The 4,567-nt window shown below is 38.1% G+C and overlaps 3 non-coding genes across 3 annotated transcripts; all 3 read right to left on the reverse strand.

The window, feature by feature from the left end:
- Positions 1 to 337: 337 nt before the first annotated feature.
- TRNAP-CGG (transfer RNA proline (anticodon CGG)) lies at positions 338 to 409 on the reverse strand. Its single transcript has one exon. It is a non-coding gene; the product is annotated as a tRNA-Pro (tRNA).
- A 683-nt stretch (positions 410 to 1,092) lies between these two features.
- TRNAP-UGG (transfer RNA proline (anticodon UGG)) lies at positions 1,093 to 1,164 on the reverse strand. The gene has a single exon. It is a non-coding gene; the product is annotated as a tRNA-Pro (tRNA).
- Positions 1,165 to 3,545: 2,381 nt separating this feature from the next.
- TRNAP-UGG (transfer RNA proline (anticodon UGG)) lies at positions 3,546 to 3,617 on the reverse strand. Its single transcript has one exon. It is a non-coding gene; the product is annotated as a tRNA-Pro (tRNA).
- Between the last annotated feature and the right edge of the window lie 950 nt (positions 3,618 to 4,567).

The raw sequence follows: 4,567 nt of genomic DNA on the forward strand, positions 1-4,567 counted from the left end.
TGCTACTTGTTTATATTTTAGTGCATTCTATTTATTGAGGTCTTGTATAATCCCTGATGAAGCGGATTAATTCAATGCTAATAACTACTAGCACCAATGTAAAGCCTTCACACCTGGCACTAATGGACATGGTCATGACATTGACCTCAGCTATGGCGCTAGGGAAACCTTGGGTTTGTACACCTGCTATGCGCATAATGAAGTATTGTCGCCATCTCTGTGCTGAGTTTCCAGGTCTGTATTGAACTGTGATTAGTTAAGGAAAGTTTTGTATATTGCATTTCTAGTATTAGTAGTATGTGAATGTTTCTCTGATTGGGACAACATTTTAACAGCTGGGCTCGTCCGGGATTTGAACCCGGGACCTCTCGCACCCGAAGCGAGAATCATACCCCTAGACCAACGAGCCAGATGTTAAAAGAATTTAAACTTGGCTCATCCGGGATTTGAACCAGAGAGCCATGTGGGTTGTTCATTCCATCAGCACCAGCTACTTCCTTCTATTATATTAGAGTCAGTACATACAGAATTGGGTGCAAAGGGTGTTGCAGAATGAGTTTTGTGCTGATGGACTCTAAATGTAAAATACTCCTTGCAACAAGAATGCTCATTATTTTGCAGCAGAGAACTAGCAGTGTGCAACTATGCGTGTTCCAAACATTTGTCAAAAAGTCACACTTATAACTTGTTACAAACCATCTCCATTTTGCTGTCCATAATGAATGTGGCTGATTGTTGGAGGGCCCAATATCCACCTCATCCCAAAGGAAATAGTATATTCCTGGAAAATGTTACATATTATAAATAAAGACATTTCTCTAGGAAAATTCCTTAATTGGGATTACAATTTACAGAGTTTAAAAATAATGAACACTGATGTCACCAGAAATAATTTCACATCTATCACACAATACAATGATATACACCTTGTGAATCTAAATGAGCCCTAACTTCATCGAGTAGTGTAGGGATTGCTTTCTCAGGAAACTAATTTGTAATATTTGGGGAACAATTCATTGTCTTCACCATGGAAAGTGTCAGAGGTAATTTAACTGCAGGAAATTAGTTGCATTTTGATGTTGGAAAAAACTTGGGCTCGTCCGGGATTTGAACCCGGGACCTCTCGCACCCAAAGCGAGAATCATACCCCTAGACCAACGAGCCAGATGGATCTCTATGTGGGGGGAGATGTTTCTTTATTTCCTAATATGTTACAAAGTCCACAGTACACAGTACCAACAGGGCTGAGTGTTTTGGGTTCTCAATGTTGAGGGATGGAGGGATGGGGTATAAGTACACAAGTATATTAGTACTCCTTGTTAATTCCCAGAAAGTGCTAAAGTAAATAATGTGCAGTACTCCCACATAGAGGAATATTTTTTTAGAGTACTGAGTTTAAAATAAAGTTTATTTATGTCCTTAAAATTTGGTCCCGTGTCCTAAGAAAAAAAAACTACCCTGTTACACATTGGTGGAGGATTCTAGCACCTGAGCCCCAATTTCTCTGTACAGGTGAACTAAATGTGTAACAGTGATTTTTTTTGGGCAGAGTTTTTTATGTTCTTACGATGGCCTAATGATGACATTTTAGGGGGTGTTAGCCACAGGTGTCCCCCATTTGCACCTATAATTTTGTTCACCTTTTTCCCCCAGTTTCAGAGAAATTGGGGTTTCAAGTGGGGAAGTGGACAGGGTAGTGTAGTATGACATTTCTAGTTTTGTGACAGGTAGGTGTAATGTTAGGGGTGGCACCTCCTTGCTATGTAAGTGGCCCTGGGGATCCATAATTTGTATGTTTAATTTCGGGCTTCTAGACACACTTACTTTTTAAACAACAACCCTGATGTTCATTTTTCACTGGCTTTTATAATTATGACCCCCATATTTTGAAAGTTATTAAAGGTGGGGAGATACTGCTAGCTATGAGGGTCCCCTGTGTACCCTAAAAATCTCAGGTTGGTACAACATACTGTTTATGGAAGTTTGTACTGGGGGAGATGTAAGGATGCAGAACATGACTTGCAGCATTCATGAACAAAGAGTGAAAGTGAAACTTTCCTAATGATAAAGTCATTGTACACTCCCATTGGCAGTTATCTTTCATGGGTAGTTCTTTTTGTTAGGACACCCAATCATCACACTATCCCAAGATATAAATCCATGCAAATCACAACAAGCGCCAATGCTAACCCAGCACACCTGGCACTAAATGACCGTAATATGTTGTATAGCGCAGAAATTCCCTGTTTGGGAAACTTTTTGAGATATATTTATTATATTTATAAACAATATGACTAATATTGTTATGTTAATGTTATTTATTTTGTAATCTTTTACCTATTCCAGTGTTGTGTTGGGATGCCAGAAATGAGCTGAGTTTCCAGATCAGTAAACCTGCTGTGCCCATTATGAGATGTTCTCACCATCCATGTGCTGAGTTGTCTGTGTTGTGTTGTGATAAGTTGAGGAAAGTTTTGTGTATTTCATTTATAGTGAGCAGTTTCTGAATTTCCTTTAAGGTCACGGTCTGAGCTGTGTGCAGGGGAGGTCACAGACTAATCTGTGCACTGATAGGGTCCAAATTTAAAATGCTCCTTGCAGTGAGGACTTCCATTACCTTGCAGCAGATAACTAGCAGTGTGTGTGTGTTCCAAACATTTGTCAAAAAATCAAATTAATCCTAAAATTATTGCTAAAATAAATTGTTAAGGGGCAGAAAATTTGAACTAATAATTAAAAGTAATTAACTGAAAAATAAAAGTTCATTTAACTTTGTAATACTTTTTTGGGGACTTTGTAATTTCTATGTACTTTCACTTTCATTTGTTACTTTTTTTGCAATTTTCTTTTTTTTTTTTTTTTGCTTTTTATTTTCTTTGTTTACTGTAATTAGAACATACATTATAAGGCAGATGAGCTGCTCCAGAACCAGTACAGGATCATTATAAGGATCTTCCATAACCCACTGCACCCCTAAAATCTGCCACAATCCACTTTCATTTTGCTGTCCCTGTTGCTTTGGCTAAAATAGCAGACTTTTTAGAAGTCTCCCACATTTTACTGAAATTTTAAATAATTTTACACTTGTTAAAAAACCACATTGGTGTCCCAGTGTTGAGGGATGGGGCATCTTCCCTAAAGAATGTGATTTTTTTGTTGGGGGGCTTTTTATGGAATTTAGAAGCCCCCAATCTCCATCCCATCCTGGAGGAATAGGTAGACAGATAGTTCCAACACAGGGAGAACATTTATTCCTTTCTTTATTGAAATGACTAACACAACTTTGAGTATAAAAATAATTATTATTGGTGAACCCAACAAGTCCACATCCATCACACCATCTAATAATATAAAGCATTGTCAATCAAAGCAATTTCATCAGTATATCCTCTGTGTTCAGGTAACATCACAGCTATTCTTTTTTTAGGAACTTTTTTTTTTTGTTTTTGAATATATTTGGAACTTTTTATGTGAATTAGCTATCAATCCGATTAATTAAAAGGCACATAATTTCTAATGTTACAATTAGTGTCAGAAAAACCTTTGGGCTCGTCCGGGATTTGAACCCGGGACCTCTCGCACCCAAAGCGAGAATCATACCCCTAGACCAACGAGCCAGATGAAGAGGTATGCCAAAGCTTTTTCTATACTATACTATACTAGCATCAGCACTTAGCTCCTACATTTAGTGTTAAAACAGTTTGAGTTTGTGTGGGTGAATGTAAGGATTACTTCTGTGCAGTTTCTCCGCAGTGACACTTGATATTAGAATAATAGGTAAATATTGCAATTACCTGGATATTGTAAATATCCATTACCATTATATTAGGATAATAAGTAAATATCCATGTAGGCTGGAAAAAAAAAGTTATGTTAAAAAAATTGGCTTGCAACATATGGAGATGTTGGTAGCTGAGGACAAAGATCAATATAAAAAATATAAACCCCCCCCCTTTAGACCTGGTACGATTTACAATGGCTTGTTTTTAAAATGTTCCCTTCCGCCTTTATGGATGGGGTAAATGTTCTTGACTCATTGGGCATTTTCTGTAACTGATTGTATGTTGTTACTCATGGACATTACTTATGACCCCAGAAATGAGATCCATCACACCACCCAGAGATGTCAATCCATGCCAATGACAAGGAGTGCCAATGCTGACCCAGCACACCTGGCACTAAATGACATAGAACCTGGGATGTGGTAACAAGGCAGGCATTCCTTCTTCAGGAAACTTTTTGAGATATTTGAAGAACTTTTTGCACTTACAAACATTCCGGTCATTACTAGTAAAACGTACCTAAACTTAGAATCTTCACTTTACATAAAAGGGTAGACAACCCGTGCGGAGCGCTGGCACAAAGACGGATGCCGGGACGACGCGGGACTCAATGGAAGAAACCTCCGGACCGATTGACTGTTCTGTGAGATTGAAGGTAGGTGTATTTTTTTTGTTTTGGGGGACTTTTGAGTTTAGTTTCTCTTTAAGTAAATTGTATTTGTTTTTGAGTCTGCTAACCATTTCAATGTTGTATTGCGATGCCGGAAATAAGCTGATGGCTGGGC

The sequence above is a fragment of the Pyxicephalus adspersus genome, chromosome 5, assembly GCF_032062135.1.
Source record: "Pyxicephalus adspersus chromosome 5, UCB_Pads_2.0, whole genome shotgun sequence".
NCBI classification, from domain to species: Eukaryota; Metazoa; Chordata; class Amphibia; order Anura; family Pyxicephalidae; genus Pyxicephalus; species Pyxicephalus adspersus.